Source organism: Mirounga leonina, unplaced genomic scaffold, assembly GCF_011800145.1.
Source record: "Mirounga leonina isolate KUSES-001 unplaced genomic scaffold, KU_Mleo_1.0 Mir_174, whole genome shotgun sequence".
Lineage (NCBI taxonomy): Eukaryota > Metazoa > Chordata > Mammalia > Carnivora > Phocidae > Mirounga > Mirounga leonina.
In genome coordinates, this window is record NW_023270451.1 from 791,017 (window position 1) to 804,568 (window position 13,552).

At 41.5% G+C, this 13,552-nt stretch overlaps 1 protein-coding gene across 10 annotated transcripts in view; it reads left to right on the forward strand.

Moving 5' to 3' along the window:
- The window catches only part of NRCAM (neuronal cell adhesion molecule), a 280,283-nt gene that overhangs the window by 55,795 nt on the left and 210,936 nt on the right, over positions 1 to 13,552 (forward strand). For all 10 annotated transcript variants that reach the window (XM_035020339.1, XM_035020341.1, XM_035020340.1 and 7 more), the window contains exon 2: positions 1,835 to 1,993. The gene's annotated coding sequence lies outside the window, so the exon portion shown is untranslated. The remainder of the gene's footprint in view (positions 1 to 1,834; positions 1,994 to 13,552) is intronic.

The window sequence follows — 13,552 nt, forward strand, 5'->3', positions numbered from 1 at the left end:
TGTGTGTGTGTGTTTGTGTGTGTGTGAAGGGAGAATAAAAATCATTCCATAAAATGTTAATCCTGTCACAAACAACAGAAATTGGTGTTTAACCTGAGAAAATCTGAAAGCACCAGGAAGACTCCAGGATGCCTCTGTTGCCACTTTCCAGTGTGAGAATGCAGTGTGACCAAAAAAGACAAAGCCGACACCGAGCGGAGCAGTAGCCTTGCTTCCAACTTTCTGTTAACTGTATTCCCACTAGGAAATACATGGTTAGGAGAGACTAGCTTTGTTAAAATTCCAGTTCCCCCTTTCTAGAGACAAAACTAAGCTCACTTGGCTTCACTTTCCTCATTTGTAAATTATAAATAAACTATTATAATAATAGTAGTTAGGTCTGAGAATGTTGTGAGGATTGGAGCGTTTCTTAGCACAGTGTTCAGCTCATATGAAGTGCTGTGATCTAGCTAGTAGGATTCTTTTTCCTCCTTCTCATTCTGTAAGGGGTGGGAGCCCAGAGAGCCTATGGCGTCAGGCCCTAGTCTGGGTGTGGCTCCCTGCCTTCTGGTCTTCCCGGCCCAGCCGGAGACAAACTTGTGTCCAGCCCCCGCTCAGGATCTGACATTATCTCCCCAGAAGACTTGATTCCATCCTAGTGGTGTTCTTTTGCTTGGACCTTGCCTATGGCACCGTACTTCTCAGAGCCCCAGTCTCCTCTTCTCGAAAATTGGGGGCACTATTTAATTTTATAGGGTCTTAAACTTTGGATACTATTAATTTAAATCATATTTGTTTTAAGACAAACTTGAATTACCAGGTGCAAACCATTAGGGAGAGGCCAAATGTTCGAGCTAGATGAACCATCTGGAAACATCTTCTCTTTGTGTCTTTGGAAAAAATGCCTGTGCTTGGACTCCGACCCACCTGAGATTCTCATTTCATGTCAGAGATTTATTTGGCCTGGATGGAGCCAAGCCAGCGATACTTTCTACAAGCTCTCCGAGGGCCCACAAGGTTGAGAAGCACTTAGCATGCCCAAGGTCAGACCCTTAGTGCTGGGAGCAGGTCTAGCACTCCCGCCTTCAGCTCTCCTCGCTGCACACTGACCCCAAGTTTTGGTTTAAAAGAGGTTTCTGAATACTCTTTTCTGTGATTTTTACCCTTTCTCTTAAAAGTGAGGTATTAAGCAAACACAATATTCAGTACTTCTGTTAGGTGGTTTCCATTTAATGAAGGCTTCATTCCGTGTCTTTCTACCTTAACCATATGCTTGTTTTCTTACAGTGATGTGTTTAGCAACCCCCTTTTATTCCCAGATGCTTTCTTTTCTCACTGACTTCAAAGCCACCTCTAAAATGTAATTGCATTGCTGAGTTCCTCCCTGACATCGTCAACCTTGATCAAATACTTCGTTCTTCACTGTTTGTTCTTTTCGGTCGGTATTAGATTCTTCCCAGCCACAGCTTGTGTGTTGATGTGATTGTAAAGCGACCGGTATTCCCATGAAGTATTAGAGGAGAATAAGATCAAGTGCCTTTTTTTCCTCTTTAATTTGTGTGCACAGTTGTTTCCTGCTGTTTAGGGGTCATTCAGACTCCTATCCTACACGAAAATGTAATTGGAATTATGTTACCTGTTTTCATTACCTGTGGCCATTAAATTGTTTAAAGTCTTAAGACATTGATGTTCTTAAGTACAGAAATGTGTTGTTAAAATTAATCATGGAATTTAATATGTATTTAGTTCCCCTTGTCGAATTTAGTAGGATGATAGAATGAAATATCAGCTTAATAGAATTAACTAACCCAAAACAATTTACACTATTCTGTGGTTTGTTTTTTTTCCTATTCAGGAATCCTTGTGATATTCTTCCTCAGCACCCACAACCCCTGTTTGTTGAAGACTTTGGCCAAAACTGCTCTCAGCTGTTGGCATCATTCTGAGAAAAGGACAGCTTTCAAACATCAGGGAAACTTTCAGGAGACTTTTGGCCCCAGTGGATCTTTTGAAGGTGAGAGCAAATCAGTTCTCTCTTTGTCTTTAGAAATCTAAATTAGCTGTTCTGTGTTCTAAAATCTACTTCTTGGAAAAGAGTGAATAAGGGAATAGATAATTGAAAATTCTCTACAAAGAATTGAGAGTTTTTCTTTTTCAGGAGAATTTTTTAGTAGTTACGAAGGAATTCAAGTGGCTATTTTGATGTAACAGGAATTTATTTGAAGTTGTAGCTCTGATCTAAGAAGACTTATTTGAACACAAACATATATGTACACGTGTGCGTGCACGCACCTTGAAAAAAATCAATAACATTTCTCTCCTCAGAGGAATTTCTTATGTATTTAGGGTTTCTGAGAGCCTTCATATTTGCCTTACCCTGCCTTTTAGAATTTTTGAAGGATAAAACAAAACAATATATATGAAAGCACTTTGTAAACCATGAAGTATTATTTGCGTAAGTAAGAAAAACAATTACTATTTCCAAATATTTATAATCCTCCAAAATACCCTTATATCCTCCAATCTGTTTTTCTTTATAGTTTGATTCACTTTTATTTTGATTTTTGTAAACTTTGCTAGGATCTCAAGAAGCAAAACTGATAAGTCCTTACCTTCAAGGAGTATCTGTCAAATGCAAGAGACAGACACATAAGTAGATATGACCAACTCCAATATGATGAAAATGTATTGAGAGTGCGTTAAGGAATGAAAAAGACATTGAATGCAGCCTGGGGCCAGAGATTGTGTGTGTAAAAGTAGGCTTCTTGGAGGAGGTGACTCCTGAAACAGCCCTTGAAAGATGACTGGGAGTTGGCCTGGTGGAGTGGAGGAGGGTATTGCCAGCAGGAGCAGTGGGAGAGGGGTGTGAAACCTGCATGCAGAAATAAGTTGTTCAGGGTTGTTGAACCACAGGTATGAAGGGCGTGTGTGTGTGTGTGTGTGTGTGTGTGTGTGTCTAAGCATTGAGGAGTTTTAAGATGTAGTCAATGGTATTTTAGGTATGTTACCTCGGAGAGAGTATAGAGAAACAGCTGGAGGTGAGCAAGATTAAGGGAAGATTTGTTTTGCACTGTTTTGCACTGAAGAGATGAGAGGGATGAAATTAGAGAAGAAGCAGTGAGGAATAGAGGAAGAGAGCTTTGAAAGAGCTACACTATGCTGGATTTGGCAATGGTTTGGGCATTGGAAGTGAGAAAATGTTAGGACCTGGGATTCTCAGGTTTCTGACTCCGGTGACATAGGAGACTAGGGGGGAAGCAGACCTGTCTTGGGGAGGAAAGGACTTTGAAGTATACATGAGACATCTAGGTAGAAATGTCCACTGGGCAGCTGGAAGTGTAAGCGGGGAGGTTAGGGGAAGGTTCCAGGCTAGAAACATTAATTTGGGAGTTATAGGCAATAGTTAAAAATCTTGTTTGAAATATAACTTTGATTTTGTACTTAAGCTTTCAAAATAAGTCAGCCAGAAAAAAGACAAAAATCATATGATTTCACTTATATGTGGAATTTAAACACAAAACAAATGAACAAACGCACACACACACACACACACACACAAACCCAGAAAGAGGCTCACAGATACAGAGAACAAATTGGTGGTTGCCAGATGGGGGGATGTGGGAAGATGGGTGAAATAGGGGAAGGGGATTAAGAGGTACAAACTTCCAGTTATGAAATAAATAGGAGCACCTGGATGGCTCAGTCGTTTGAGTGTCCGACTCTTGGTTTCTGCTCAGGTCATGGTCTCAGGGTTGTGACATTGAGCCCAATGTGGGACTCTGCGCTGGGCGTGGAGCCTGCTTGGGATTCTCTCTCCCTCTGCCCCTTCCCCCCATACCCCTCTCCCGCTCTCTCCCTCCTTTTTTAAAAATAAATAAAATAAAATATATAGGTCATGGGGATGAAAAGGTATAACATAGGGAATACAGTCAATGATATTGTAATAATGTTGTTTGGTGAGAGATGGTGACTACACCTGTTGTTCTGAGCATTTCATACTGTATGTAACTGTTGAATCACTATATTGCACACCTGAAACTAGAGTAATATGTCAACCATACTTCAATAAAAAAATTATTTGTTCATACACTTAAAACACAACTCACTGCATTCTCAATTTCCATTTCTTTTTTTTTTTTTTAAAGATTTTATTTATTTATTCATGAGAGATAGAGAGGGAGAGGCAGAGGGAGAAGCAGGCTCCCCGCGGAGTGGGGAACCCGATGCGGGACTCAATCCCAGGACCCTGGGATCATGACCTGAGCTGAAGGCAGACGCTTAACCGACTGAGCCACCCAGGTGTCCCTCAATTTCCATTTCATTTTGACATGACCTATCATTTCATTCATATCTGTATTTGTTGTTTTTATTTTCTTAGTCTAATAAATTAGGGAGCCCCTGAGTGGCTCAGTTGGTTGAGACCTCTGACTCTTGGTTTTGGCTCAGGTCATGATCTCAGGGTCCTGGGATCAAGCCCTGTGTTGGGCTTTACACTCAACAGGGAGTCTGCTTGAGATTCTCCCTCTCCCTCTCCCTCTGCTCCTCCCCAACCATGCTCATGCACCATGAGCGTACATGCTCTCTCTCTCTCTCTCTCTCAATAAATAAATAAATAAGGATCTTTTCTTAGGGACAAATGTGGGGACTTTTTTTAGTTTGATGAAAGGAAGTTTAAGTCAGTCTTTAAAAAAACAATGAAAACCCTAAGATTTCAGAGGTATAGGCCTGTGCCATTCTTCATTTGAATTCACAGTATTTACAGAAATTATGTAAGGAACATGCTTTGTTTTTCTGTTTATCTCCTGGTTTCTTACCTAGTCATCATTTTCATTGCTCTGCCCAGGATATGAGCGTTGCCCACAGGAGATCGAACAGGATCTTTCCTGCATTCTCCAGGGTGTGTCAGGGTCCCTCCTTTGGGTTTTTCCAGCATCACTCAGCACGTCATGAAAGGAGCTGTTATAACAGAGGCTTCACTGTTTCAGAGCAGTCTACCCCACTTAGACATTACTCAGAGCCTTCTCTGAGGGAATGTCATGGGTAAAAATTTTAAATTCAAATAATATGGACAATCGTACTATTTTGAGTGAATTTTATTTGATTACTATGGCCTTAATTAGCTTAATGACTTTTTTTCCTTAAGACCTGTTGGAAAATCACAAAATGCTCCCTTTTTACTCTTTCTAGTCCATTTCTCTACCATCTTTCCAGAAACTTTACAGATCCACTAATCTATCACTTTCACTTTTACACAAAAGAATATTAATTTGAAGCAAAATTAAGTAACTGACCTAATGCTAACAGCTGGAGTCAGAGCCCTGGTCTGTTGAAACTCAGGCTGCCCCTTCCACCTACTCATTTTCTTTTATTCCACATTTTTAGAGCACTGTGGGGTTACCTAATATGTCTTAAAGTAATAAGAAATTGAATTAAGTCAGTCCATTCATACTGATGGCATTTGCCTTGGCCAGTTGCTCTCCATTCAACAAGCAGATTTTGCTTTCTTATTTTAGGCCCTGATGAACGTTTTATGTTTAATTTTGGTAACTTTAAACTTTTTTAACGTGGCTTTTGTTTTTGTTTTCTCTAAGCTGGTTCCACTACTGAAATGAAGGATCAGTAGAGAATCAAAACCACCCATGTTTCAGGTCTAGTTAAAAAAGGACCATCATCTCAACATCCGTCATCCAGCCAATTTTTCCCTACTAGGTACTCTCTTTTTTTTTTTTTTTTAAGATTTTATTTATTTATTTGAGAGAGAGAGAGAGCACACAAGAGCAGGGAGGAGGGAGAAGCAGACTCTCCGCTGAGCAGGGACCCTGGGATCATGACCTGAGCTGAAGGCAGACGCTTAACTGACTGAGCCACCCAGGTGCCTCCCTACTAGGTACCTTCAGTAACAATGTATTAGGCACATTCACACACAGTTCAAGTACTGGCTGAACAACCCAGTTTCCAGTTTCATTTCCCCCCCTTTTTTTTTTAAAGATTTTATTTATTTATTTGAGAGAGAGAGAATGAGAGAGAGCAAGCACATGAGAGGGGGGAGGGTCAGAGGGAGAAGCAGACTCCCTGCCGAGCAGAGAGCCCGATGCGGGACTCGATCCAGGGACTCCAGGATCATGACCTGAGCCGAAGGCAGTCACTTAACCAACTGAGCCACCCAGGCACCCTCATTTCCCCTTTTTAAATAAAATACAACTTTCACACATTAAAAAAAAGGACACTCATTAATTATTTTAAAACCAACTCTTTTAAGCCCAAAGTATTTCTGATTTGGTCAAATACATTGCAATACCCAGTGGATTTTATGTATAGAAAATGAATTTATGGAAATGCTGAGTCAGTGTAGCTTAGATTGATGGCACGTGCTTGCAAGTTGTAGGTGGTCTCAAGGACAATGAACTGTTCTCTGAAATTCACAGAGTGGTCAGTCATTGCTGTGAAAGCAGTGGGCCGTAAGTCGTCAGAGTGCGTGTATAGAACATGATTCACTTATCCCGAAAGCTGCCAGTAACAAAAGGAGTTTACACTCGTTGATGTGCAGAGCCCAAGTCTTCCTGTTTTGGTCTCTCTCTTTTCTCGCTCTGTGCCTGTCTCTGTGTCTCTTTTTCTGTCTCACTCATGTTCTGTGCGTGAGAGATACAAACTAACATGTCTCCAAAGGTGCAGCCCTTGGCAGTTTGTGTTTATGGAGCTGGCAGTAGAAATGGTATATCATGGATATGGGAAGCAGGTGAACCACCCTTCATTTGGTAGATGGGGGGCCGGTGTAGGGAGACATCGATAGGCTCGCCCTGGGCATAGCTTGGCTACATTGGCAGCACAACAGCATGAATAAGGACGAACAGACAAAGAGCACAGGATGGTAGGATAGCTAGGAAAGGGCACGCCAACCTTTCTCCACTGTAGTTTGGCTCCGTCATAGGGTCTTCTTCTGAACTATCTTACTGTGGGAAGGGTGCGGAATGCAACAGTGTTTAGCATGCAAACAGAGCACTGCATAGAGTATGTTAGCTGTGTGGTTGCCACGTAAACGTTATTTAAAGTTTGGGGGCACCTGAGCGGGTTAGTCGGTTAAGCGCCCGACTCTTGATTTCGGCTCAGGTCATGATCTCAGGGTAATGAGATCGAGCTCTGCGTGGAGCTCCGTGCTAGGTCTGGAGCCTGCTTAAGATTCTCTCTCTCCCTCTCCCTCAGTCCCTCCCCTTCCCCCCTCCCCTGCTGGTACACACTCTCTCTCAAAATAAATTAAATAAATAAAAGTATTTAGAGTTTGACATCGTATCCAAGTACTGAAGCCCTCCTTCCACCCTGTGGTTTGAACACAGAATCCTGCTGGACGAGGACTGTTGGGAACCACTGCTATCAGAAAGTGGAAACCATAGGTGAGTTGCCGTGGTGAGACTTTTGAACGGGCAGTCTTCCAAGAGGCTCAAATCATATTTAACAGTAAAATGTGTTACCCTACACCCTTCCGTAGTGTGGGATTTTAAAAAGAAAGGGGAGAGGAAATGCTGAGCCACCAACTTTTGATACAAATTCAGTCCCACTATAGAGGTCATAGACTACATCAGCAATTTGTGGGCCATTTTGGCGGAGGACAATGACGATGGATTTCTAATCAGATAACGTTGCTGCATTTGAATTTTCACTCTTCACTACCTTTTGTTGTTTGCATATTTGGGAAATTATTCTTGATTCAGGTTTGTTATTAACTTTTTGAACTCCAGCTTCTGTGCTGATATCTTACCGCTCATGTTACAATGAGCACAGTGATTGGAGAATTTATTTTTGCAGTCATTAATAGAATAGCAAGGCAGCATAATATGAATTAATGACTCTTCACATTTTCCCGTCATATAAGCTGGATTCGTTATCCCCTGGGATCTATTTCAAATTCATGCCCCGATAAGCCATTCTCGCTCATTGTTGGCTTTCTAGCTTTTTAAAAGCTTCTGCGTAATGGATACATAGATAACAATAAATGATAAATACTTTTGATTTTAAACTTTAAAAACATTTCTGATCTCATTATAAAATGGAAAATGAAACACAACTTCCACTTCATGATCAATAGCCAAAGTATTTGGGCTGTTTCTTTGTTTTTTAAGCAAGAACCATCCTGAGGCAATTATGTCTTTTTTTTTTTTTAAAGATTTTATTTATTTATTTGACAGAGGGAGACACAGCGAGAGAGGGAACACAAGCAGGGGGAGTGGGGGAGGGAGAAGCAGGCTTCCAGTGGAGCAGGGAGCCCAATGCAGGGCTCGATCCCAGGACCCTGGGACCATGACCTGAGCCGAAGGCAGACACTTAACGACTGAGGCACCCAGGCACCTGGCAATTATGTCTTTTTAATGCCATTTAGAAAATAAAATCTGTGAGGAAAGATTGAGGATAAAAAAAATTATTGAAGGTGCAGAACTACGGACAGGGTTTTTTCATTCCTTATATCATCTTTCACTTGGAGGACATGTATATTTTCATCAACCAGGACTATTCAAACACAGTGACATCCACTTGGGTAATAATTATGTTACCGGTATTTCAAATTATTTTCTGTCCTTTCTGCTTCCCCTCTTTGCTATCAAAGTTTTCATGTTTTATTTAGACTCACCATTTTAGTGTGTGTGTATCACATGGAGAAAGTGTCACAGCAAAGGGACAGAGTCCCAGAAATAGAGATAGATTCCTCATTCCCTACACATGAGCTAAAGCAGTATTTGTGGTCCTTTATCCCCACTCAATCTTACTTATTTCTTTGGCATTAAAGCTATGTGATTTCTATTACTTACAAACCTGTAAATAGGTACACAGACCGGTATCCGAAGTTGGCGATCGGAACACACTCACGGTAGTTGAGCTGTGATGTGCCACCCAAGTGCCCTGCCCTCTCTAGGACTGAGACACTCTTTCCCCAGCTTCTGGGGGTGTTGACAGCTGAGAGCTCAAGGCTGGGTCCCTCCTTGCTGTTTGTCCTTAGGCCTCGGCTACAGAGAGTTGCCTCCTTCAAGGTTATACCACCTGACCTGGGGCAGCATTGTACATTCAATGACTGGTCAGTTTGGGGACACAAAGACCCTTGCCCCAATTCAGGACAACTCTGTAGGACTGGTAGGGTTGGCTGGGGCTTTTGTTGTGACTGTCCCACAGCCCAGCTTCTCCTACTGCCTTGTCCTGCTTTGTTCAGGCCCAAGAGCCCTCCCCCATAAAATCCCTGTGTGGCAATCCCCATCTCAGAGTCTAGCTCTAGGGAAGCCTGATCTACAGCAGCCATCCATGGTCCATGTCATGCATGTGTTTGTGTGAGTCTGTGATTATGTATCTTTATAGCACTGTGAGAAGGTCATAGCTCTGGAATCAGAATCAAGATCTCTGACAATCTAGCCCAGGCCCTTCCTGTGAAAAATGGGGATGACAACACCTACCTCTTAGAGTCATTGCCAGGATTTGGCAGCAAAGTATTCAGTGCTTGGATACAGGCAACGTTCATTAAATTATACCTTCATTGTAATTACCGGCAATTTCTGACCAATTGGTTATAATACAGAATGCATTTTTAATGTCATTTTTATTACAACATTTGCTTTGGTAGAGAATGGAGGTTAATAAAAGATGCATCACTTGCAAATTGAAATTGTTCTTCCACATGGTTAGTCCCCTTTTATAAAGTGTATGGAGAAATTGGGCCAGGTTCCAAAGGGAACCTAAAGTCATTAAAGAGATGGAAAGAAAATTCTATGAGTAAAAGTGAAAAATCTGGAATTGTTTAAGATTGGGGGATTCAGGTGTATGTAACTCCCTTCTATCTTCAAGTAAATGGAGATCTTTTGAGGAGAGATATTGGACGTGTTTTGTCCATGTTCACAGAAGACAGAACAAGAGAAAATGGACATAAATTAAAGGAGGAAGATAGTTGGATTTGTATCAAGGGAATTCCTCTGCTCTTGGACAATGAGACATGGAAAAGAGCTTATGGAATATACAGTTAAAAAAATCTTCAAAGCAAGGAAAAATAGCATTCAGTCTTGAATCCCTGAAATGCTCCCCAGAGCATTTATGGAGAACTCTGAACTCTGTGATTCTGTGATTTCAGATTTCAGAAATGATCTTTCCAGAAACTCAAACATGTATGCTCTGTTTTGCAAATGGAAGAAGATCACAACTATTTATCCACATTTGTTTTCTTTATAACTAAAATCTCTTGTAGTATCTTTGAAAATGCCCATAGAGATCTCCTATGTGGCTTTGTGATAATAAATCTTTTTCATTGAATAGGTGTCTTTCCATATGTTTTAAAATCTTTTATCTCCCTCTTCCTGTGCCTACCGCTCTGCCTACCTGTAAAATTAAATCAAAGTCTACAGTCCTTTGTACCCAATGTAAGTTCTTTTGAAACTCAGATCTTGGGAGGACATTGTTAAAATATTCCTGAGTGTGAAATCGCTACAAAGGGCTTTTAGACAACAACAGGAAGTCTGGAGCTTTGGAGAACAAGTTTTGCAATCAATTAATTGCTCAGAGATAAGATTAAAGAGTGGATATGGGACTAAATGCTCTTTGAAGACCTCAGTGTCAGAAGATAAGGGGAAGGCACTAAGAAGTTTCTAAATGACTCCTAAGTATATTGGATTTTGCATTTTCTCCTTGGCGTATCTTGTCAATACAAATCAGCCGAGGCAAGATGATGGAGATGAAAGAGCCTTTTTTGGATTGGCAGCCAGAACGTCTGGCTCTGGTTCAGCCTCAGCCACCAGATAAACTGTTCTTCTCTCATGGAACTATGTCTACCTAGGTTTCCTTTGGATTTCCAGTTCCAGCATCCTATCTTAGATGCTTATCACACTATAGTACCTTCACCAGACCTGAGAGTTTGTCCCCAGGGCCCCATCGCCTCCTGACCTAAAGCAGTTCTGCTTTCATTCTTTTTAATTTTGTAATTTTTTAAAAACATATATAGGCAGATAGAGATTTCATTTCACTTTTCGCTTGATTAAATAGACCCACTGCTAGAAAACTGAATTTTAAAGGTATTCTTACTGATTTCCGTGTCTTCAATATTCTCCCTGATAGAGCTCATTAAAATACCAAATTTCATTCCTTCTCTTACTGCTAAGCTAAAACTCTTCAGATGACTCTCTGTGTCATGAGGAAAAAGTGCACAGTCCTTACCCAGCTATTCCAGGCCACTGTCCCTCCTGCATCTGTTGATGAGGCCTTAATGTTCTAACACATGAGAATCTAACACAATCTAACACAATGAGAATAGTGTTTGGCGCTGTCTGCCGGCTGGAATGACTCATCCAATTGAGTTCCCTCTCTGATTTTGCTCAGCATTGTCCCTGCCCTGCTCTAAGCTACCTTAAGCCATTCTCTTCCTTTTGAGCATACCTCAAAACACATGCTCTCTCTCCACAAAGCCTTTCTTGGTTGTTCTAGCCCCTACCAATCTGGTCCATCTCTGAAATCCTCTCATGCATTTGGGCATTTATACTAGTCTGCATTTCGTTTTACCCAGTTGACTGTGGTGTTATGTAGAACTGCGTGTGCAGCCATGCCCCTGGGGCATCAGAGAGTATGAGAGTGGTCACAGTGACCACCACCCACCTAGGGAAATACATGTCTGAATCGTCCCAAATTGTTTGCATTTTGGGTCCTTCAGTCATTTATGCTTCATGATCCTTTTAATAATGGTGATAATGCTGCCATTCTTTGTTCTTTGCAATTTACAAAGCACTTTGCATGTTGTTAGTTCTAGCCTCACGATGACCCATGTGGTAACTAGGGCAAGCGAGTGTCTGTCAAATGAGAAAACTGCGCTTGGTGGGGGGCACCTGGGTGGCTCAGTCGGTTAAGCGTCTGACTCTTGATTTGGACTCAGGTCATGATCTTGGGGTCCTGGGATCGAGCCTTGCATCGACGAGCTCCCCACTGGGGGGGAACTTCTTAAGGATTCTCTCTCCTTCTCTCTCCACCCCTCCCCCTGCTCATGTACCCTCTCTCTTTCTCTCTCTCAAATAAATCAATCTTAAAAAAGAAAAGAAAGAAAAGGAAACCGCTTGGGGATATGCCTCCAAATCTTAATGTGAAACCCACAGCAGGTGCTAAAACTCTGATCTTCGGGCTTCTATTTTAGTGTTGTACATGCATGTTACTAAAAGCATGGGCTACAGACAAGCAGCAAGGGCATCACCTGGGAGCTTGTTAAAAATGCAGAAGTTCAGGCCCCATCCCAGACCTGCTCAATCAGAATCTGCATTTTAACAAGATGCCTAGGGATTCATGTACTTTAAAGGTGAAGTACTGTAATTTAAGGACAATTTCAGCCCCTGTGGTAATAACATGAAAGGGATTTATTACTATTCCTATTGTTGCTGTCAAATCTCCCTTCCCTTTGAAGAGGTCTCTAGCAGATCTGATAGATTTTTAGTGACTTTCAGGTTTTTAAAAGTTTCATGCACTCTAGTCTGCTTTTAAAGCTTCAGACTCATATGGAAATGAAAGCTTGCTTTTCCCCCAGCCCAGCTGTGCCCTTCAACAATTTTTTTTCCTGTTTGTCAACCTGCTCTTAAGCCAAATGTACCCCTTCTAAGCTCTGACTCTTACTGGCATACCAGGGAGTAAGAACTTTGGTTGCCCCACTCAGCTGTCACTGAAACTCAGAAGTGAAAAGCAAGCACACATACCCAACATAAAATAACTAAGAAATTGCAGCCTTTATCATCATATGTCACCAGGTCATTGGCCCCAAGAAGGACATACAGTTGTCTTTGGCAGAAATGGGAGTTGATGGAGTATGAGACTGTATTTCATTAAAAAGGAGCATTTTTCAACCTCTTGTTCTTAATTTTTATTGAAATTTCTCCATCTTCTTTAGCTAAAAAGCCAAGAGTTAGAGCTATTCACCATGAGCCAAATGACTGCCCTTGTTGGAGATGGAACGCCATGAAAGTCCCTGGATTGTGTTCATTAGAATTCTTGGGATTGTGCATCATCCAGTCCCAGCTCTATATTCTATTGGACTTGCACTGCTTGTCTTCATCCCTGCAATCAGAGTTTCGTTTGGACTATCCTGCTGCCTCCTCCAGGTCTTGTTTGTTTTCACTTTAATGTGACAAGAAAAGGCAGCTTTTGTCTTTATTTCTGGTTAGCAGGCTTCGTAAATATTCATTAGCAGGTTCCCTTTCCAGCTACTATTTTGTAATTTGTTATTTTTAAATGAAATCTAAAGTGAAAAATAACTCCCAATTCTCATTTTAATACATTCGAGTTGTTAATCTTGATTTGGGAGGTCATGAGCCAGACAGGAGTGACCTTTGAAGGCTGTTTTCTTAGGCTACATGGTTCTGAGAAGGCACAGGGTGTGTGGGTGTGTGTGCGTGTGTGTGTATGGTGTGGTGTGTGTATGTTGTGTGTGTGGTGTGATGTATGTGGTGTGTATGTGTGTGGTGTATGCGTGTGGTGTGGTGTGTGCATGTAGTGTGTGGTGTGTGTGTGGTGTGATGTAAGTGTGTGGTGTGATGTGGTACAGTGTGGTGTGATGTGTATGTGTGGTGTGGTATGGGTGTGG